Consider the following 24,913-nt stretch of genomic DNA (forward strand, 5'->3'; position numbering starts at 1 on the left):
AGCCTCATTTATACAGCACATTCTATGCCAATCAGAGTGGCATGGTGAGATCCAACCACCCCCAGCAAAGAAATAAAATAAGTTAATACCTCAGTTTAAAATCTGAAATGTTGAAAGTTCAAAAGGAAATCATAAATAAAACGGACCAGTGTATATGGACAAACAAGAACTCCTGTAATTCCAATAGCACAGGAAATAACTCCATAGATTAAAAGTCGAATCAAAAGCTCCTATGAACTATTGCCCTCTTCCATGTTGAACTATGGACTATGAACAGGGTAAAATGAACAGCCTACAGAACAGGGAAACTGTTTTTTCAGTTATCAGACAAAGAATCAAGATCAGGAAGGTCTAAAGAGCTATGAAACTCCACCCCACCCCCTATCCCCCCAAAAAACATGGTTACCCACCAAGTAGATATAAATTAAAACTGCTTTGGAAGTCCCATCTCACTCTAGTCATAATAGATCACATGACAGAAAAAAGTATCAGCAAATGCTGGTGAGGATAGGGAAAAGAGGGACAATTATTTAGTGTTGGCACAAGTTTAATCCAGTACAGCCATGATGAAATTGTTTGAATTCTTCTATAATGCATTAAAGACAGAAGTATTATATGATACAGCTATACTGTATTAAAGGATTCCTTATCTTACCATAAACACACTTGTACAATCATGTTTATGGCTGCTTTGTCCAGGATAACAAGGGAATGGACTCAGGCTAGATACCCACTAACAGATGAGTGGGTAAAGAAAATGTGGCACAGGACATCAGGGAATACATTCAGCCCCAACAAAATCCAAAATTACAAAATTTTTGGGAAATTTATGTCATGAAACAAAACACTTCAGGCTATCTCTTCTTCACAGAGCCAAGCTTCCAACTGTTACATATGTATATGTAAAACTGCAAGCATTTATGTGTGACTAAGTATGAATAGAGGTCAGTAAACTATAGAGGGAGGTCTGTGTTATTATAAATGGAGGCTCTTAAGGAGGGATGTGTAGTGTAATAAATCATATGTGAAATGGATGCAGAGGAGGGCATTTTGGGTACAAAGACTACAGTGAGGAGAAGGAACAGGAGGTAGTGAAAAGAACTAGGTGGATAAGGGAGGGAAAAGTGAAAATCACTAAAGGCTGCCATGGAAGAGTTAGGTCGTTTTCTTTCCTATATGTATGCAAAGGTTTGTGATGAGTGTATTTACTTCCACTACTGAAAATTATCAATACAAATTTAAGGCAATTGTAAAAAAAATCGGGATACATTATGATCACTTGCTAACAGTGCTAACCCCATGAGGAAGCTCAGCCAGGCTTGTCTTCTGGCAAATAGCCCTCAATCAATTACCTGGTTTCACTTTTCTACAGCAAAGTGAATGCAGCTCCACTGAAAGCAAGTGGAGCGCTCGGTTTGCTAATGTCTTCCCTCAGCAGAATAATCAGTTTAGATGGACGATAGCAGCGTGAGAACAGCAGTGTTTTACTAAACCAGAAGTAATGCATATTGCTTTAAGTATCCTATCTCTCAGAGCTGGATGTGCATCAAAAGAAAATTATGACATACTCTGGAAGCACTGAATGAATTCTTTTGCCCTTGGAACTAAGTACGTATCCAATGAGAAAAAATACCTTTAATTGTGACCTATAGAAAAGAGGTGTTTCTTAACATGGTGAAATCTGAATCAGTGGCAGGTGGTCACAAAAGAATGATCATGATGCGTCCAGGCATTATAAATATACACACCATGAGTGAAGGAGGGGGAGAAAAGGGAGGTGGGGAGGGAGGAAGGAAGAAAAAAATACTTCCAAACATATTCCACAAGCTATTATGACACTAATTCTAAAACCAAGTAAGGACACACCAACAAACACTATCCCTGATGAAAACATATGCAAAAATCCTCAATAAAATACATGAAGTTCAAATAGAAACATGTATGAAAGATCATGCACAAGATTCAAATTGTTTTTTTTCAGACATTGATTCAAGTCAATAAATGTAATACACCATATAAATTGACTTAAAGACAAAATTCACACAATCATCTCAATAAATGCAGCAAACACCTTTGACCAAATTCAACATATCTTCCTATAAAAGTCCTCAAGAGAAGAGGAGTAGAAGCTAATTATCTCAACATATTGAAGGTAGACAAAATCTGCATCATTTTAAATGTAGGAAACCCCATTTGTCATTAAATATAAAAAATGAAGAAAGAAAAACTAAAAATATGTTTAGCTAATGATTAAAATATATAATATTATTTTAAAATTGTGTTATAATTTTAGTGATATGATGTAGAACTAACGTTACAAAAAGAGCTATGAGGAAACCATAAATATTTATTTGAATTTCAGTAGAAGTATATATTCATTAGGTTTACTTTTCCTAGTCTCTACTGTGACAAACATAACAAAAATTTCCATAAGAAAACTTTGAAAAATGTTCAATACTCAAAGCAAATTGAAAGTTATTTTAAAAATTAGAACATTAACATCTTATCTCTATTAGCATGTGTGATGAGGAAGCTTGTGGACACTCTGCCTTTCACAGTCACCCAAGGAAAAACTTCTAGAAATAAACCTACCCAAGGATATGAAATACCAATACCATGAAAATTTCCTTCTTTGAAGAAAGAGACTGAAGAATTCGCTAGACAATGCAATGACTTCCACACCCATTGATTTGTAGAAGAGTATGAAAATGATCATCTTACTGAAGGCAATTTGCAGCTTCACTGGAATATGTTTTCAGTTTTTATTTCTTTTATTTTCATACACATAACAGAGTACCTTGATCATAAGCATTCCTCCTCTGTCCAGATCCCTCAAGGATGCACAATGACACCTCTCCTTCTCAATTTCATGTTCTCTTTCTTTTTCAACCTTCATTTTTATATGTGAAAAATTATTTGATTTACCTGAAAACTTGGGTCACAAAGCCTCTTTGAAACAAGCTATTTCCATTGGGATTCTACTTTATACTGAGACTTGGGATAAGTTGTTCAATATTGTCAAATATCCAAAAAATAGCTATTATTTTAATCTAAGAAGTTCTTGTCCACACATGCTGTTGTAAATCAATTAGCGTGCTTCTCAGCACAACTTATATTTACTCTCCTTGATTTATTAATCATACATAAAATTTCTATAGGACTCAAAGATGGCAAAATATTAAGGAGGGAGAAATCCAATAAATACAGAGAATAGATATCACAGTGAATCTGCCAACAGAAAACGGACACTGGAGATAAGAAGAGACAAATCAAAGGGCTCACAGATTGGACTTTAACTAAAATTCTATGACTTTTCACAGTAATTTCTGAGTCTTGATCTAAGCATTTACTTGTCACATTACTTCTGTGAACTCAGAAACATGATAATATCACAAGATCTTTGAAAAGCCTAAGATCAATTGCAATGACTTATTTGAAATCAAGGTCAGTGACTCTGCTGATATTGGTGGTATTTGTAACAAGGTGGTTTTTAAAGACTTGGCTTTCTTTATTTGTTGATGAACAATTTGCTTTTTGCTTCTAAGTTATCTAGACATGAGCTCTTTGCTTTCCCCTAGGATCTGAAACTTCTCCTAACAGAAGAATTCTGTTGGAAACTAGAACATAGCTGATTTTTAATGTCAATTCCTTGTCAGTGCAGTATAACTCTTAAACACTTTTTATGTGTGCATCGAGGATAGGACAGAGTTTGCAAAATTTTCTAGCTTTTTTATGTGTGCCCTGTGCCTGAAGCATCTAATTTACTATTTGGCACACCAAAAAAAAATCTTCATATTTTAACATTGTGTTCTCCCTTGTGTCTGCTTTTATAAGTTCATCTTTCAGTCACTGGAGAAGATACTTTTTCTAAAAGCACGCATAGTGATAACTGTTCTCTTGTATTCATGGCAATGAGCAAGGGTTTAGTTTTTGGTTAGATGGAATAAACTATTTAAAGATTTATTGTTCTTAAAGTCCCTTTCGAACCCTAGTCTACAATAACTATTTTTACTTCCTTGGACAATGCTCACAGTTTAAGTTGAATGTAAATTTTACTGCTTTCCATTTATGATTCATAGCTTAATGAACACAAAACAATCAATTATATTACCAGTATTGTCTAATAGTTTTATCATGTTAAACATAAGATATACATGGTTGAAACTATTAGATGTACCATAGCTATACATGGCTACACTGTTCTATAACCCCAGCATTTAAGATGCAGAGAAAAATAATTCACCATTAGTCTAAGGTTAACCCACTCTACATAGCTAGTTACAAAACACTTAGGGGTATATATGTCAACATGTTTTAAAAATGAAGGTATGTACGCAAACCTATTCCACATACAAATGAGAGCAAACACCTCTGCCTGTACTGCTTGTGAGAAAGACATGAATAGTTTTTTGATAAGCTGCAGTCATGCATTATCACAAATTATCAAAAATCTGTTCTTATATTCACACGCATAGATTTCAGAGCTACTATTGAAGCATGGAGATCTGGGAGACCCTCAGAGGAACATGTGAGGAAAACCCACAATTCCTCACTAGATCTATATAGGGTAAGAACAAAAGAAGTGAATGGCAACTTTACTAAGATACAGAGATGCCCACCAAAGCCAATAGGAATGCCTACTGCGCTTAGGTTTCCAGAGATTCACAGATCATTGCTTATTATCTGACTGGACACCCTAGAGACAATCCAGGCATATGATTCTCTTCATTCACATGAGATACAATTCAATTTAAAGTTGCAATCTAGTAAAATAACTCAAGGGTTTATGAGGTGGCTAAGTGGATGAGTATGTTTCCTACCAAGCCGAACATTCTGAGTTCAATCCCTGAAACTTACATGTGAAAGCAGAAAACTAGTTCCTGTGAGATGTCCTCTGAGCACCACATGGAGTCGGCTGTCTCTGTATCTGCTGCCTGCCTGTGGATCCCATTCAGGGGAGGGCAGATATTAGGATTATAAGTAAATGAATAAATTAATGAATGAAACAAAAATAAAACAGGAACTCATGGAACTAAAACCAGAATACTAACTTTCAGATTAATGGCAGGCTAAAGAATGGAAAAAGGTATTTACCAACTACATATCAAATGGAGGTCTAATATTTAAAATATATAAAGAACTATTGGGTGAATTGATGTCCCCTGCCATCCACTGGAAGTCCCCCCAGGCCTCAGAAGTTGGACACTTCATTCTCCATATCCCCGAGGTAAGAATATCAAGTAGGGTCATTCCTATAGAGCCCCTGAAACCTCTCTTGTCTCAAATATTCATCAAGTCCCAGAGATGACCCAGTCCTGATTTCCATTCTCACTCCCAGCCCTCTCTTGAGATTTTCCCCACACCTGATTCCCATACCCATTCATTTCCTCATCCTATCTCCTACCACTTACCTTTCTCCATCACCTCTGTTGTCTATTTTGTTTCCCCTTCTGAGATTCATGCGTCTTCCCTTGGGCCCTCCTTATAGCTTAGTTTCTTGGGTCTGTGGAATACAGCATGGGTGTACTGTACTTTATAGGTAATGTCTACTTATAAGTGAATACATACCACACATGTGTTTCTGAGTCTGTGTTACCTCACTCAGAATATTTTCTATTACTAACTCTTTGCCTGCAAATGTCATGAGGTCCTTGTTTTAAATAGTTGAGCAGTATTCCATTGTGCAAATGAACTGCATTTTCTTTATCTATTCTATGGTTAGGGACATCTGTGGTATTTCCAGTTTCCAGCTATTATGAATAAAGTTTCTATGAACATAGTGGAGCAAGTCCTTGGAGTATGGTGGGACATCTTTTAGATATATGCCCAGGAATGGTATAACTGGGTCTTGAGGTTGAACTATTCCCAATTTTCTGTGAAATGGCCAGAATGATTTCTGAAGTGTAGCTACAAGTTTTCACTCCTACCAGCAATAAAGGAATATTCCCCTTGCTCCATATCCTGTCCAACATGTTCTGCCACTTTCTCTTCTATTAAATTTAGTGTATTGATTTTATGTTGAGGTCCTTAACCCACTGTGACTTGAGTTTTGTACAGGATTATAAATATGAATCTCTTTTCATTCTTCCATATGAAAACATCCACTTTGTAAGGCCCCATTTTTTGAAGATGCTTTCATTTTCCATTGTAAGATTTTGGTTTCTTTGTCACAAATCAAATGTCCATAGATGTGTGGGTTTATTTCTGGGTCTTTGAATGGATTCTGTTGATCAACCTCTCTGGTTCTGTATTATTACCATATAGTTATTTTGATCTCTATTGCTTTGTAGTATAACTTGAGATCAGAGATGGTGAATCCTCCAAAAGTTATTTTATTTCTCAGGATTGTTTTACCTATCCTGTGCTTTTTGTCTTTCTATATGAAGTTGAGTATTGTTTTCTCAAAATCTATAAAAATTGGTTGAAATTTTGATGCAGATTGTATTGAATCCATAGATTGCTTTATGTAAGATGGTCAATTTCCCTATGTTAATCCTACCTAACATGGGAGATCTTTCCATCTTCTCATATCTTCTTCAATTTCCTTCTTCAGAGACTTTTAAGTTCTTGTTTTCAGATTTTTTACTTGCTTGCTTAGAGTTACATCAAGATGTCTTATATTATTTGTGACTATTATAAAGAATTTTGTTTCCCTATTTTTTGTGTATTTGTCATTAGTATAAAGGAAGGCTATTGATTTCTTTGAGTTAGTTTCATATCTCACCACTATTCTGGAGTAGTTTATCAGCTGAAGGAGTGCTCTGGTAGAGTTTCTGGGGGTTGCTTACATATACTATCAGGTTATCCACAAATAGTGATATCATGAATTATTCATTTCCAATTTATATCCATTTAATCTCATTTTCTTGTCTTCTTGTTCTAGCTAGATTTCAAGTACTATATTGAATAGTTTGGGAGGGAGTGGGCAGTATTGTCTGTGGTTTTAGTGGGATTACTTCTCTTCATTGCTTCTTTTCATTTAATTTGATGTTGGCTATTGGCTTGCTGTATATTGCTTTTATTATGTTTAAGTACATGCCTTGAATCTCTGATCTTTCTAAGACTTTTAGCATAAAGGAGTATTGGATTTGTTGAAAGTTTTTTCAGCATCTAATGAGATGAGCATGTTGATTTTTTTCCTATCAATTTTTTATATAGTTGATTACACTGATTTATTTTCATGTAGTAAACCATCCTTTCATCATTGGGATGTATCCAACTTAGCCATGGTGGATGATATTTTTGATGTTTTTTATTTCAGTTTGTGAATATTTTATCAAGTACTTTTACAATTTCAGAAGCAAAATTGGTTTGAAGTTCTCTTTCTATGTTGAGTCTTTTTGTGATTTAATATCAGGGTGATTTGACCTCATAGAATGAGTTTGACAGTGTTTCATCTGTTTCTATTTTGTGGGATAGTTTGATGAGTGTTGGCATTAGCTCTTCTTTCAAAGTCTGGTAGAATTCTGCAATAAACCTCTCTGGCCCTGGATTTTTTGTTTTGATTTGTTTTGGTGGGCTGGCAGACTTTAATGACTGCTTCTATTTCCTTATGGCTTATAGACTGTTTAGATAGTTTCTCTGATCTTGGTTTAACTTTGCTAAGTTGTATCTGCCTATAAAATCATCCATTTCATTTAGATTTTTCCATTTTCATAGCAAACAGGCTTTTGAAGTAAGACCTAATAATGTTTTTATTTCCCCAGTGTTTGTTGTTATGTATCTTTCTTTTCATTTCTGATTTTGTAAATTGGATACTGTCTCTGTGTCTTTTAGTTGGTTTTGTTGATCTTTGTATAGTTCTCTTTGTTTCTAATTGATTGATTTCAGCTCTGAGTTGGACCATCCTGTAGGCCTGAGTTTCAGGAGTGTTGTAGACCTGTTTTCCTGTTCTCTTTCAGCCAGTTATGGGAACAGAGTGTTCTGCTTTCAGGTGTGTAATTGTTCCTGTCTGCTGGTCTTCAGGTCTTCCAGTGGCGTGTGTCCTGAGTCCAGCAGGCAGGTCTCTTGGAACAGAAAATTTGGTCTTACCTCTGGTCTCGGGCCTGGAGTAGCTCCTCAGGGCCTGGTTTCAGCTCTCCATGAGGGCAGCAATCAGAAGGCCCTGCCCCACCTTTGCTCTGTACCCTGTGCACAGGGGGCCCACATGGCGCTAGGCATTTTCTTCTAGAGTCAGAAATGAGGGCAGAGAGTAGTCTCCTCTGGCTTCCCTGGCTTGTCTGCCCCTCTGAAAATCTAGCTTTCCCTCCCATGGGATTTGGGTGCAGGGAGCTGTTTGACTGGGTCCCTTCAGACCCGGGCTGTGTCTGGACCACAGCATTGAGTGCCCCTATCTTCCTGTTCCCAGAGGCCCTATACAGTTTCCTCTTGGGCCAGGGATGTGTGCAAGGGTGGGCAGTACTGGAGGTCTCTCCTGCCCTGTAGTTTCAGGAGTGTAGTTTCACCTGTCTGGGCAATGGGCTCTCTCTCCCATTGGGCTTGGGGGCAGAGAACTGTGGGCTGGGATCAGGGAGGTCGAGGAATGCTTATTTTCTGTTTTGATAACTTATTCATTGGTGAGAACTGGAAGCTTAAGTCCCCCACTATTATTGTATGCAGTTCACTGTGTGATTTAAGCTTTAGTAAAGTTTCTTTTATAGATGTGGATACCCTTGCATTAGGGCATATTTCATGTTTTTTATGATTTTGTATTTTGTTTATTCTGGAATTTTTATCTTATTTATTTTATTTTTAATTTGTCTGATGTAATATTTGCTTTTTTTTCTGCTTCTCATTTTTTATAAAGGAGAGATATACAGAATATGTAATTGTTGGGTAGCAAGTGAAGAAGGATCTGGAGGGAGTTGGAAGAGTCCAAGGAGTGTAACCAAATGTAATGCATGAAAATTTTTAAATAAAAATTATTCAGAAAGAGTATATCAAGTTTCGAGGGGAAGCTATTGTTTGTGTTTCTGTTAAAACCCATGTGAAAGGCAGTGCGGCACAGATTTGTTTAAAATATTGTATACATGTGTGACATTCTCAGGTAATAAGCAAAACAAATTAAAATTATGTAAACTCATATTTAGCACTATATATTGTCAATGTGTTCAATAACTAAATAAATAGGTAAATTTTTATTGCAGGATTATATTTTACTACATAAAAAAGGGTGTCAGCATTAGGCACTTGAGTGGCAAGTTTACTGTAACAATAATACAGAGTCAGCAGATGCGATGTGCATTTTAAAAGGTATTTCTTGATCTGGGAAATAGTTCATTAACTAGTTACTATTAGGTTTTATGATTCTTTAAGTGGTTATGGCTATGATATCCTCAACCCTTCTTCAGAACCTTACTTCCCAAGTGTGACAAATAAATTAGATATGTTTATTTTTCTCTTATTTCACAAGGTACTTAATTTAGCATGTAGAGAAAAAAATCACATTCAAAACCGAACACCAGAGTAGGAAAACTTATTAGAGTTTCAGTGGGAGATTTAGGAAGACATTTTATCTGACAGACTGAAGGGAAATAAATGGCACTTGCAAGCCAAGGGTGGGATTAATGGCACTCAGGCACACTCAGTGCGAAGTGCCAACATCTACGCCAATTATAGCACTGTCATCACTTTTGAAACAACCAAATGTCTACATGAATAAGCAGATGATGGCACTGCCCAGATTTCACACTCAGACAGAATTAATCTTCCCAGCTGTAATATACTTACATCGAAATTATTTCTTCCTGATTTCTTAATAACTGAACTATTTTTGAAGCTTATTTTTCCTCTCAAATACAACATAATCTCTCAAGAATATCCCATGAAAGAATATATTTTAATTTGTACCAAAAGACCAGATGAATGTGTATTAATTTTGGGGGATTTATTAATACAACATAGGAATATACTGTGGTTATATAGCTATTATATGTATGCAGTTCCTCTGCCTGGAGTTTTAAACTATAGAGATCAATTTAAACTAAGTCAAATAAAAGAAACGTGTATTTTAGCATTGTTTTGCGAGATAAATTTGATAAAGTAAATGTGAAGTCTATTCCTGAAAATGTATAAGGGACAGCCAGGGGTGTGGTCTTCTCCTTGACAAGGCTGAGTCAGAGAGGAACAAAGGTGCATCTGGAGGTGAAGACAGTAGTGCATGAAAATGTCAACAGCTGTTTACTCTTATTATTTATTTATTGATTTATTTCTCCATCATTTGCTGAAGATCTTCTAAACATATACTCTCTTGATGTAAAGCATCTGACAAAATACTGAGGAATGGGGTGATAGAAATTTAATAAAACATGTACCCTCTAGAAATTATGTTATGTTCCAGGACAATGCAGCTGCCAAAAGTTAATTACAACACAGCATTGGTAAGTTGCCTTCATTTACTCCTTCATTTATTTGTCTATTCATCCATTCAATAATTTATTTGGCTCCAGATTATGAATGTTATTGTGTTTCTGTAGTTGCAATAGATGAGGAAGACACAAATCTCAATGAGTCACATTTCCTTCATCAAAGAAGGGAAAGGCTCTAGAGATAAATAACTCAAATGAATTTAATTAGGGAGGCGAACAGAGGTGACTTGAGTTATTATAAACAAATACTCACCTCTCTCCACAATAAAAGGATTACTCATCCCTAGATACTGTCATAGAAGTGCACTGCTTCAGGTTAATGTAGATTTGTCTTCAAGATTGCCTTGTTTAATGGTGTGTGACAAGTTGCAAGGGAAATAGAATCTAAGACACAATTTAAATTCTAGTTTTGTGCTTCTACCACGATACTTAGTTCTTCCTGATTATAACAGAAAACTAAGCTCAAATAGGAGACCTTGAACTTTGGACTTTTCAACAATGTTGGGACTGTTATAGTTTATAGGGACTTTTGAAGTTGGACTGAATGTGTTTCTGCATTATGTAATGGTTACAAATCTATGGTGGCTAGGGAGTTGAATATGGTAGTTTGAATATGTATAGTTTCCATATACTCTGCCATGTGTTTGAATATTTGGTTCATAGGGAGTGGCATTGTTATGAGTTGCAGATAGATTGGAGGATGTGTATCACTAAGGGATGGGCTTTGAGATCCCAGAATTTCAAGTCAATCTCTTCCTACAGCCTATAGATCAAGATGTAGAATTCTCAGCACCACTTCTATCTGCTTGTTGTTAAATTTCCCTCTATGATGATAATTAAACCTCTGAATTGTAAGCCAGCCCAAATGAAATGTTTTCCTTTCTAAGAGTTTCCATGGTCATGGTGCGTCTTCAAAGTAATAGAAAGTCTAAGACATTCTTTAAAGAATGAAATTGACAAGAACTTCCTGGCAGTACTGGTGAAGGATACATTTGGAGATAAAAGGGAAGTCTGGTGAGATCCAAGTAAACGGAGCTATTGATCGATGAAACTAGAGAGGTAAATGAGGTCATTTTTGTATTTTATTCTAAAAAGCTGGCATAGCTCAGGGCCATGTTTGAGAATCATAAACAGTTTCAGTATTTAAAATCCTTTGAGGATACATTCAGAAGCACATATATACACACAGAGAGAAAGGAGATAGAAAGGGAAGAGAGTAGGAGGGAGAGATCATGATTGTGTGAGACTCTTCTGGGTTTAAAGGCCATACTTCATAGAGCCATTTGAAGCCATTTTGAAATATAAACACAATCTGTGCAGCATTGTTTTGGTCCAGGGAGAAATTGGCAATGGTGTAATAAAAAGCTGGTGTTAGAGAATTAAACAGAATGCTCAGGAAGTTTGAAGTAATTTACAATTCCTAAGACTCATAGTAAGAAACAAGTCTAAAAGTTATGTAGATGACTGAGTCACGAAGGAGCATATATGGACCATACAAAGGCTTTTGGGTTTTATTTATAGAAAAATTAGGTGGTGTTGAAATAATTTAAGTAGGATGGAAGCATAGCTTCACATATATTCTGGAATGATATTTCCTTTGAAAATATAGTAGTACTGATGAGAGGGTAACCTTACTTATTTGTATGAAAGGCTAACTCAGGTATTAACACAGTAGTCCCAATGAGCTACTCCAAGAATGTGGACAATTGCAGCAGCAATAAAGCTCAAGACAAAGGAGTGTGTACCTGTGGAATGCTCAGCTGGGTGCCTTGACACATATTACTCATCATTTGACCAAAAACCACACAATTTAAATTGAGTCATTGATTGGACATCACGAATCTGAATGAAATTTATCAAGACTGAAATTCTTGAAATTCTAATGGTTAAAAGTTCAAGATTATGGTATCAAAAGATCTGATTTGAATGTCTATTTGCCTCCAAGATGGTACCTTTTTGCCTCTTAGCTCATGGGAGGGTGAGACAACAAACTATACTGTGTGAAATTTCTTTAGGAACCAAATCCCAATCACACAGAAGATCCCACTTTCTAATACTTTTATATTGACATTTGAATTTTGGTGAGAACACATTAAAACCATAGAATGTGTCATTCAACAAAACTTAAACACAAAGCTGCCATGTTCTAGTACAACCTAGTTGTGTCCAACCTGTGGCCTGTAGCTTCATGTGTTCTAGGATGTCTACGAATGTATCCCAAGACACTTAGAAACAACAATGTCATATTGCAATGTGAAACAGGTAGACAGCCTCTATGAGAGGAAGATGATGTGGCATGCAGTCCGATTTAGCCAAAGATTTGGAATGTTTCATGTCTTCCTTAGGGAAGAGTATCTGCCTAAAGACGGAGTTCAGGTTTAAACATTACTACCTGCTATCTAGGGCATGGCTGATAGCACATGTCATGTTTTGAATTATAAATGTCTTGCTCTACAAACTAAAAATAACCCCACTGATTTTGCAGAACTACATGAGGATTCAGGAGGAGATGGTACAGTCAGTGCTCCACATTTTTCGATTCTGCATTTGTGAATCCATCCAACAAGAGATTACAAATACTTGAAAACAGTATCTGTTCTGAATCTTTAGGACTATTTTCTTGCTATTTCCTAGGCAGTATAACTACAGCAAATATTGAATTAGCACTTTAATTTATCATGCATCGCAGGGAGTCAGAATGACATAAATAATATAAGACACAGTGTACGAGCTATTTGTTGATAATATATTACTTATAGAAGGGACTTGAACATCTGAAGAATTCATTAGCTGTGAATGGTCCTAAAACCAATCCCACAGATACTAAGGGCTGAACATTAAATATATATTATACTCTGAAATAAAAGTGGTTGTTTATTAAATAATTTGAAATTTGATTTCTCATTAAAATCTGTAAATTGAGCATTAACAATTAAGGATTGAAGTCAGTATAATTTGTGGCTGTTTCAATTAAAAACTCCCTCATATTGCAGTTTAGATTATTATTTATAGTAGACAAATATTCTGAGTAGTACTTACTATGCAATGAATCTGAAATTTTTTTATGGCCAGTACTCAAGTTGCATAGTTATTCTAAAATTTCCTGATCAAATGAACTCTAAGACTATGAAATAATTCATGTAGTTAGATAATTTGAAAAATTGTAAGGTGGTCTTATGGTTCTGAGACTGCAAGTCAAACTGAGGCTTGCAATAATTGAGAAAAGATTTATTACCTTTCCTTTCATGGTCATTAAGTATGGAAAACCATTCAGATACTTTCCATATAGCTCATCTATATTTATATTTATTCTCATGTATTATCAATGACGTTTGGATTAAATATATGAAACACAGAAGCTAGGCAAGTTACAAATACATACTATCTGTGCCTTACAAAGATCTGACTACCCATTGTTCTTTTTGCTTCTCTTTCTTAAATTATGATAGCATTTTTTAAAATCACCAACACCTATTTTTCTTAGGAGTAAGTATTGGTGAACTCTATCTGTATACTATGGGTGCTGTGATGGGTGATTCTCTATGCAGTGATTTTTTTTAAGTTTCATAAATAGTAAGAATAACATTTTTTCCTGGGTGAAATCTATTTCACAGATTAATATCCATCCTTTCATCATTTAAATGGGATGCAGTTTGAGATCCCTGTTTATGATGCTGCTTCAGAGCATCGATAGGTGGATAACACATATTTGCTTTTTTCCAAAACAACACAGTTATATTATTCACACTGCCGCCTTTAATGAGCTGGCTCCAAGCCATCATCATCAATCCTAACATTTACACTCTTTTTATGCTGCACCAGAGCTTTGCAATGACATAATTTCTGCTTGTTGAATAAGAGATGATGCTAAATACATTAGCCATGAAAAACCTAATTTATAATCCATTGGACTAGAATGACCATTATCTAGAGGAAAAAGTTAAAATTTGCACAGCTTCAAAATCAATAGTACTTCAAGATGAATGAAGTATATGCTTAATATCTCACAACTCAGTGAAGATCGCGAAGTAGATTGAAATGCCTCAAAAACAGCCATGACAGACATGCAGCTGTAATTTATTTCTTTAATATAGTAGCAGTTTGTCATGAGTGTCATATAAATATGGGTTTGACTTTATTATTGTTTGCACACTGCTCAGCATGGGTGAATCATTTATTTCAAGCAGAGAAAACAGAACTATTAAGTTATTTAACTTGACCATTACTGTATTCCTCAGAACTATATTATCACTGGTGTCTCCAAAGAGAATGCAAATATAAATTTCAGAGAAATAACGAGTTCTGTTTCGAGCATATGCATGTTCCAAATATGTCACCCCAGGTGGTCATTCTGCTCTGAATCCCACAGTATATGTCGTGACAGCTGAGGACAGACAGACATTGTGAGCCTTTATGACCCATATGTGATTTAAATGGAAATTTACTCTGTAGCATTCTACTGGAATATCTTTAAGTATCCAGAAATAATCAAGAGACAAAATATATACATTTGACTTAAGTTACATTATAAAGAAATCGTTCTCATTTAACACATGAAGAGGGGCCTGGTTAAATATAGTATTTTTTTTTCATAAACTTTCTGAAAAAACAAATTAACATTCGTTCAGGGACATTGTAAGTGAACCAAAGCTATAACAGAACACGACACTTTAAATGGTATAATTGAGAACTCACACACATGTATTTTTTTAAACTATGATTATGTGGATTTCTAAAGTCCCTAAAAATTTTGAAAGTATCTCATATTAACTGTGAACTTGAAATGTAACTCCATGAGAACAACAATACTAACCAACAAGAGCTCCCAGGGACTAAACCACTACCCAAAGACTACACATGGACAGACCCATGAATCTAGCTGCATATGTAGCAGAGGATGGCTTTGTGGAGCACCAATGGGAGGAGAAGCCCTTGGTCCTACCAAGGCTGGACCCCACAGAGAATGTCAGGGAAGGGTGGTGGGAAGGGGCGGTGGTTGGGGAGGGAGGAACATCCTTATAGAAGAAGGGAAGGGGATGTGATGGGGGCTTATGGACGGGAAACCAAGAAAGGGAATAACATTTGAAATGTAAATAAAAAATGCCCAATAAAAATTATTTTCTGTACCATGAATTAGGGAAGTAATATTCTCTCAAAGTAGCTCCTAACTCTGTTTTTTCCACTTATTCCCAATGAACTTATATTTCAATGGATTCATTTAATGTTAAGTATTTAACAAATTACAGTAAAGCATTTTGTCATAAGGATGGATCTAAAAATTTTAGTGAACTTAGCCTTTAATTTTATTCAATGATTCAATGTGATATAGTCTTTCCACTGGTGTTTATAGGGACAAACAAAGGGGAAAATGGAATATTTCAAGATGGACCATAGAGTTTACCTGATCGATTTTTGGATAAAGCCTCAGCATAGTAAATTCACCCATAATCATCTGCACTAGCAGTCACAGAACATAATCTATACAACGGTGCAACTGAGAGCTCACACATTTGTATTATTTTAAATGATGATTATATGGATCTCCAAGATCCCTAAAATGTCATGGGTTAGAATAGCTGCTCACAGTCTGTGACACTACTAGAAGATAGTAGACGGCCCTGATGGAAGGAAGATAGTTCATTATGGGAATGCAATTGAAAATTACACGGGACCTTTGCAATTCCCTTGATTTTTGGCCACTTTAAAGCACATGCCTTTGCTCCAGGGAACTGAATGATTGTGATGCTCTAACTTAAGGCAAAGGGTAAAGAGTACTGGCAAATAAGAGTGACTGAACCATATAAACCCAGGAGCCAAAGTAATCCTTTTATCTTCATAAGATAACGAGTTTGGTTTTTTTTTACTGTTATTTTGTTTCATTTTACAAATGCTGAAAATTTGTACCATATTTTTAATTCTGCTGAATTCCACTCCCGATATGGTATTTTTGTCATTAATATTTAGACTTCTTATATGTTGCTATGAAAGCAAATTATAGCTGTTGCATTTGTCTCAAAGGAAGTTTCAATTACTAAGAGCAAGTTTTTAAAATTCAGACCCAAATGTCCTTGATCCCAAATACTGCTCAGATAGAATTTGTCTACAGTAAAGAGAGATTGCTGCAATATGTAGATAGCATGGCTATTTTTACACCAGCAGTGATAAACAAAAATTCAAATACAATTTAAAACTTCTCAGTAAGCTTAATGATCTTTAGAAACATTTCATGGCTACTTGACTGTTATTATGTTGGACAATAAAATTTATTTTCAGTAATCAGTTGTTGTATTGTTCCAGTTGATTTGATATTCATACAAAGATCTGTTTACAAAATATAACTCAGAAATCCTACAAAGGCATGCTCATCTTATGGAGAGGGCTTCTACCTTAATTATTGCTGCATATAATATCATGGTTCAGAGTTACTGCTTAAAGAACAAAATGACACACAATTTTGGGACTTGCAATACATAAAACATTGGAAAATAAAAGCATTAAAATTTGTTGGACATTTTTTGTACTTTATGTTTACATATAAAACTACTTAATCATCAAATAAAAAATAATTTATGATTAAAAAATTAAAGTAACATAAATACTGCAGGAAATTACAGAAAAGTCAAACCTTTATTTTCACAGTATATACTTTTTACTTTAATTTCTGTTATATATAATTTAGTGTTTAATTAAGCTTCTACCAGCTGTTGAGTCAGCCTTGAAAGTGTACCTGTGTTTGTATCAGTCAGAGCAGGGGCAGACATGTTGAGCTTTCATAACAAAGAAGTCTGGAAACACAGTGACATAAGTCAGTAGCTGATACTTTGAGCTCATAACTGTCTTGGCTGAACAAATGGCTGTGTAAAATTGAAACAAATTGTAACTAAAGTAAGCATTTCCCTGATAGTAAGAAAGAAGGAGATCTAAGGAAGAGATAAGAAGAATGAGAGGGAGAAAAATAGTAAGTTTCCTTCTCCCCCTCCCTCTTCCTCTCCAGTTCTTCCTCCCCTTCCTCTCCCCCTCCCCTCCCCCCTCTGCCTTTCCCTCCCCCATCTCTCTCATGCACACACACACACACACACACACACACACACACACACACACACACAGAGAGAGAGAGAGAGAGAGAGAGAGAGAGAGAGAGAGAGAGAGAAACAAAACAAAACAAACAAAAAAACAAAAAAAAAATAACTCAGTTTCCATATGGTACAGTTCATAGTCAATGAGATTTAAGATCAAAATCTTTGCATGACCATCTTTCAAGACTGGTTGTTATTCTTTTTTCTTTGGAAGCCTCTACAGAACTGTAGCATCTTCTGATGTAAAAGTATAGCACTGCAAGCTCATAATATAAAGCTGCAATTAAGCCAAGATAGCTTTTAGAGCATACACATGGTGACTCGTGTCTACCATGCCAAGGACAGAAGGTTCAAGGCAGGAGGATTGCTGTGAGGCAAGCCTTGCTACATAATATAAATTCTAGACCAAGCAGAGCAACAGAAGGTCATCTTACTTGTATGTGTCCCCTGTACTCCAGACAGCAGATATGCTATATCTACAGAAAAATTACTTAAAAATCTGGTGATAATTTCATATATCCAAAGTTCCTTAATTTTTATTGTTTTGACATACAAACTTCATAATCAACCTCTTCTTGATTCTTCATTTCCCATTCTTCCTGTTCTGTAATACTATTAGCCTTTTGATCTTTAGTTCATTAGCTTCACTGAAATATAAGTCTTGTTGATCTGTACACCACAAGGAATGGCTCTAAACATTAAACCGAGTGTACTTTATGCAAAGTGAGGACAAATATCATGAAATGACATGTTGAAAACTCAGTTCCACTTTGAAGAATACTCTTTAATTTCACATTCTATATTCTACATAGAATTTCTATATTCTCCTAACAGTTTGAAGAACCAGAATTTGACATTAAGATACTGACCTTGGTGTTTCACTGAGTTCTATCAAGGCAATTAATGTCACATGCCATACATACATCATAATTCTTAAGATGAAAAAAGATCCCCAAAGCATTTAACTTATTTGATGTTTTTCAATGATATTACACTCTTCAGCTGGGTTACCCAACATGTTGGGAGGGGCCGATACAGGAGGTGGGGATTCTTCAGTATTAGATCTCCTTGTCAAAGGTCAGCGATTTTAATGGCTGCTTGAACTTGCTAAGGTTAATCTTAGTCTTTCTTATGCTTCTCATTCTAGACAACACCTATACCTTGTGGTGTTTAAGCTTTTCTAGTACGTTGGAACTGAAGCACATATTAAGTTTTCCTTGCCTATCATCTTGAAAGAGTGCAAGAGGTATCTTCATTAAGCTGCAAATTATATTTACGTGTGTGTGTGCGTGCGTGCGTGCGTGCGTGCGTGTGTGTGTGTGTGTGTGTGTGTGTGTGTGTGTGTGCTTACACGTATGAGGGTGCCCGTGGATTCTAGAAGAGAGTGTCAGATCACCTGGACTGGAGTTACACTCTGTTGTGAACTGCCTGGTGTGGGTGCTTAAACTCAAACTCTGATCATCTGCAAGCACACCAAGGTTTCCTCTCCACCGAGGCACTTCTAAAAACAAGTTTTAAGGGCATGAAAAGTAGTGTATTATGTGAATTCTGGTGATTGTAGAAGAATCTTGTTTTTTTTCTACTTAGATATATTTTATTTATTTCCATTTCAAATGCTATCTACTGTCCCAGCTTCCCCTCCAGAAAACCCCTATCCCATTCACACCCTCCCGCTTTTATGAGGGTGGTCCCCCACTTAGTCCTGCCTCCCCGTCCTGGCATTCCCCTACACTGGGGCACTGAACCTTCACAGGACCAAGGGCATCTACTCCCATTGATACCCAACAAGTCCATCCTCTGCTACATGTGGCTGGAACCATGGCTTCCTCCATATGTACTCTCTCAATGGTGGTTTAGTCCCTAGGAGCTGTGGTTGGTTGGTACTGTTGTTATGGGATTACAAACGTTTTCACCTCTTTCAGTCCTTTCCCTAATTCCTCCATTGGGGTCCCTGTGCTCAGTCCAATAATTGGCTGCAGGCATCTGCCTCTGTATTTGTTAGGTTCTGGCAGAGCCTCTCAGGAGACAGCTATAACAAGCTCCTACCACCAAGCACTTCTTGTCATCCACAATAGTGTATGGGTCTGGTGTCTGTATATGGGCTGGCTTCCCAGGTGGGGCAGTCACTGGATGGGCTTTCCTTCAGTCTCTGCTCCACACTTTCTCTCCATATTACCTTTAGTATGTTTTTAGTTTTATTGGTTATAATTTTTATTTACATTTTAAATGTTATTTCTTTTCCTGGTCTTCTGTCCATAAGCCTCCTATCCCTTCCCCCTACCGGTCTTCTATAAGGGTGTTCCCCTTCCCATCCATCCTACCTTCCCGCTGCTGCCCGACATTCCCCTACACTGGGGGTCCAACTTTGGCAGCCCAAAGGGTTCTCCTTCCCTTTGTGCACAGAAAGGCCATCCTCTGCTACATGTGCTGCTGGAGCCATGGGCCAATCCATGTATAGTCTTTGGGTAGTGGTTTAGTCCCTGGGACCTCTGGTTGGTTGGCATTGTTGTTCTTATGGGACTGCAAGCCCCTGCAGCTCTTTCAATCCTTTCTCAAATTCCTTCAATAGGGGTCCCATTGTCACTTCAATGGTTTGCTGTTAGCATTTCCCTCTGTATTTGACATGCTCTGGCTGTGTCTCTCAGGAGATATCTAAATCCGGTTTCTGTCAGCAAGCACTTCTTAGCTTCATTCATCTTATCTAGTTTTGGTGGCTGTATATATATGGGCCACATGTGGGGCAAGTTCTGAATGGCCATACCTTCAGTCTCTGCTTCAAGCTTTGCCTCCATATCCCCTCCTATGAATATTTTTGTTCCTCCTTTTAAGAAGGAGCAAGACATCTGCACTTTGGTCATCCTTCTTCTTGAGCTTCATGTGGTCTGTGGATTGTATCTTGGGTAATTAGAGCTTTTGGGCTAATATCCACTTATCTGTGATTGCATACCATATGTGTTTTTTTGTGATTAGGTTACCTCACTCAGGATTATATTTTCTAGTTCAATTCGTTTGCCTATGAATTCATGAAATCATTGTTTTTGATAACTGAGTATTACTCCATTGTGTAGATGTACCACATTTTGTGTATCCATTCCTCTGTCGAAGGGCATCTGGATTCTTTCCAGCATCTGGCTATTATAAATAAAGCTGCTACAAACACAGTGGAGCATGTGTCTTTGTTGTATGTTGGAGCATCTGTTGGTTATATGCCAAAGAGAGGTATAGCTGGGTCCTTAGGTAGTGGAATGTCCAATTTTCTGAAGAACCTCCAGACTGATTTCCAACATGAAGTCTCTGAAGAAAGAAATTGAAAAGGATCTCAGAAGATGGAAAGACCTCCCATGCTCATAGATTGGTAGGATTAATATAGTAAAAATGGTCACTTTTCCAAAAGCAATCTACACTTCATGGCAGTCCCCATCAAAATTCCCATTCAATTGTTCATAGAGTTAGAAAGAGCAATTTGCAAATTCATTTGGAATAATAAAAACCCTGGATAGCAAAATCTATACTCAACAACAAAAGAATTTCTGGAGGAATCACCATCTATGACCTCAAGCTGTATTATAGAACAATAATGATTAAAAACTGTATGGCAATGGCACAGAGACAGACAGATAGATCAGTGAAGTAGAATTCAAGGCCCAGAAATAAACCCACACAGCTATGGTCTCATGATCTTTGACAAAAGAACTAAAACCATCCAATGGAAAAAAGATAGCATTTTGAACAAATGGTGCTGGTTCAACTGGAGGTCAGCATGTAGAAGAATGGAGATCGATCCATGCTTATCACCCCGTACGAAGCTTAGGTCCAAGTGCATCAAGGACCTCCACATCAAACCAGATACACTCAAACTAATAGAAGAAAAAGAGGGGAAGAGACTTGATCACATGGGCACTGGGGAAAATTTCCTGAACAACACACAAATGGCTTATGCTCTAAGATTAAGAATCGACAAATGGGATCTCAAAAAACTGCGAAGCTTCTGTAAGGCCAAGGACACTGTCATTAGGACAAAATGGCAACCAACAGACTGGGAAAAGATCTATACCAATCCTATATATGATAAAGGGCTAATATCCAAAATATATAAAGAACTAAAAAAGTTAGACTCCAGAGAGCCAAATAACCCTATCAAAAAATGGGGTACAGAGCTAAACAAAGAATTCTCAGCTGAGGAATGTTGAATGGCTGAGAAGTACTTAAAGAAATGCTCAATGCTTAGCCATCAGGGAAATACAAATCAAAACAACCCTGAGATTCTACCTCACAGCAGTCAGAATGACTAAGAACAAAAACTCAGGTGACAGCATATGCTGGCGAGGATGTGGAGAAAGAGGAACACTCCCACATTGTTGGTGGATTGTAAAACTATTCCATTTAAATAGGAACAATTTTGAGTTAAAAATTTGGAGATGAGTGTGTAGACCCATACCCCAACTGGGAGCCCTGCGTACTCTCTGGAGATGGTGTCTACAGATTCTTCCTCCCCTTTATTGGGCATTTCAGCTAATCGCATGCCCATTGGTTCCTGGGAGCTTCTTGCATTCCTGGCATCTAGGACTTGCTTGTGGCTAGTCCCAGTTCCACATACCCCATTTCTACAAACCTCTCTGCAGATTCCCAAGCCTCTGTATATCATCCCTGTCTCCTCCTATACCTGATCCTGGTTCCCTTCTTGCCCTCCCCTCCTCTCTTCCTTTCAAATCCCTCCTACCCTCTACCTCCCTTCAGTATTTTGTTCCCCTTTCTAAGGACTGAAGGATCCACATTTGGTCTTCCTTCTTCTTGAATTTCATAAGGTTTATAAATTCCAAGATTTTGGGCTAAAATATACACGTATCAGTGAGTGCATACCATAGGTGTTCTTTTGTGGTTGAGTTACCTCACTCAGCATGATAGTTTCGAGTTCTATCCTTTTGCCTAAGAATTTCATGAAGTTATTGTTTTTAATAGCTGAGTAGTATTTTATTGTGTAGATGTACCACATTTTCTGTACTTATCCTCTGTTGAAGGACATCTGGGTTCTTTCCAAATTCTGGCTATTATAAATAAGTCTGCTATGAACTTGTTATATGTTGGAGCATCTGCATATAGTGATATTTTGACTTCTTCCTTTCCAAATTGTATCTCTTTGACCTCCCTTTTTTGTCTCAGTGCACTGGCTAGGACTTTGAGTACAATATTGAATAGGTAGGCAGAGAGTTATCAGCCTTTTCTAGTCCCTGATTTTAATGGGATTGCATCGTTTCTCTCCATTTATTTGATGTTGGGTACTGGTTTCCTGCATATAGCTTTTACTCAGTTTAGGTATGGGCCTTGAATTCCTGGTCTTTATAAGACTATTACCATTAAGCAGTGTTGAATTTTGTCAAATGCTTTTATTTAATGAAATGATCATGTGATTTTTCTTTGAGTTTGTTTATATAGTGAATTACATTTTATGAATTTCTCTATATTGAACCATCCCTGAATCCTTCACATGAAGCCTGCTTGATCTTCATGAATAATTGTTTTGATATGTTCTTGGATTATATTTGACAGAATTTTATTTTATATTTTTGCATCAATATTCATAAGGGAAATTGGTCTGAAGTTCTTTCTTTGTTGGGTCTTTGTGTGGTTTAGGTATCAGTGTAATTGTGAATTCATAGAAAGAATTAGGTAGTGCTGCTTGCTTCTATTTTCTGAAATAGTTCGAAGAGTATTGGTATTAGGTATTCTTTGAGGGTCTGACAGAATTCTGTACTGAATCCATCTTGTCCTGGGCTTTTGTTGGTTAGGAAAGTTTTAATGACTTCTATATCTTCACAGGATGTGGGATGGGTTAGATGGTTTATCTGATCCTGTTTTAACTTTGGTACCTGGTATCTGTCTAGAAAAAATTCCATTTCATCCAGATTTTCCAGTTTTGTTGAATAGAGGTTTTTGTAGTAGGATCTGATGATTTTTTTAAGTTTCCTCAGATTTTGTTGTTATGTCTCCCTTTTTATTCCTGATTTTGTTAATTTGGACACACTCTCTGTGCCCTCTGGTTAGTTTGGCAAAGGATTTATCTGTTTTGTTGATTTTCTCAAACTACCAGCTGCAGGTTTTGTTTATTCTTTGTATAGTTCTTTTTGTTGCTAATTGGTTGATTTCAGTCCTGAGTTTGATTATTCCCCACCTTCTACTTCTCTTGGGTATATTTGTTTCTTTTTGGTCTAGAGCTTTTAGTTGTGCTGTCAAGTTGCTAGAGTGCATATAATCTCCCATTTCTTCTTCTAGGCCCTCAGAGCTATGAGTGTTTCTCTCAGCAATGCTTTTACTGTGTGCTATAAGTTTTGGTATTTTGTGCCTTCATTTTCATTGTCTTTAATTTCTTTCTTTATTTCTTCCTTGACCAAGTTATCATTGAGTAGAGTGTTGTTAAGCTTTCATATATATGTGAACTTTCTGTTGTTTATTGTTTTTATTGAAGACCAGTCTTCAATATAACCATGGTGATATGATAGGATGCATGGGATTATTTCAATCTATTTCCATCTGTTGAGGCCTGTTTTGTCACTGACTAGATGGTGAACTTGGAGAAAGTACCATGAGGTGCTGAAAAGAAATAATATTCCTTTGTTTTAGGATGAAATGTTCTATAGATATGTGCTAAATCCATTTGTTTCATAACTTCTGTTAGTTTCACAGTGTCTCTGTTTAGTTTGTGTTTTCTTGATCTGTCCATTGATGATATTGCTGTGTTGAAGTATCCCACTAGTATTGTGTGAGGTAAATTTTGTTCTTTGAGCTTTAGTAATGTTTCTTTTATGAATGCGGGTGCCCTTAAATTTGGAGCATAGATGTTCAGAATTGAGAGTTCATCTTGGTAGATTTTTCCTTTGATGATTACAAGGTGTCCTTTCTTATCTTTTTTGATAATTTTTGGTTGAAAGTCGATTTTATTTGATACTGGAATGGCTACTCCAAGTTGTTCCTTAGGATAATTTGCTTGGTAATTTTTTTCCAGACTTTTACTCTTAGGTAGTGTCTGTCTTTGTCATTGAGGTGGGTTTGCTGTATTCAGAAAAATGCTGGCTCCTGTTTACATAATTATTCAATCTGTTAGTCTATATCTTTTTATTAGGGAATTGAGTCCATTGATGTTAAGAGGTATTAAGGAAAAGTGATTATTGATTCCTATTTTTTTGTTGTTAGTTTGTTGCAAGAAGATTACTTTCTTGCTTTTTTTAGGGTGTAGCTCCCTCCTTATATTGGAGTTTTCCATCTATTATCCTTTGCAGGGTTGGATTTGTGGAAAGATATTGTGTAAATTTGGTTATATCATGGAATATCTTGGTTTCTCAATCTATATTAATTGAGAGATTTGCTGAATATAGTAGCCTCGGTTGGCATTTGTGTTCCCTTATGGTTGTATGGCATCTGCATAGCATCTTCTTGCTTTCACAGTCTCTGTTGAGGAGTCTGGTGTAATACTGATAGGTCTGACTTTATATGTTA

General features: G+C 36.5%; 1 long non-coding RNA gene across 1 annotated transcript in view; it reads right to left on the minus strand.

Moving 5' to 3' along the window:
- Positions 1-20,579: 20,579 nt before the first annotated feature.
- The window catches only part of LOC134485868 (uncharacterized), a 35,651-nt gene continuing 31,317 nt past the window's right edge, over positions 20,580-24,913 (minus strand). The window contains exon 2 of the long non-coding RNA XR_010064162.1: positions 20,580-20,716. This is a non-coding gene — a long non-coding RNA (uncharacterized LOC134485868). The remainder of the gene's footprint in view (positions 20,717-24,913) is intronic.

Source organism: Rattus norvegicus, chromosome 2, assembly GCF_036323735.1.
Source record: "Rattus norvegicus strain BN/NHsdMcwi chromosome 2, GRCr8, whole genome shotgun sequence".
Lineage (NCBI taxonomy): Eukaryota > Metazoa > Chordata > Mammalia > Rodentia > Muridae > Rattus > Rattus norvegicus.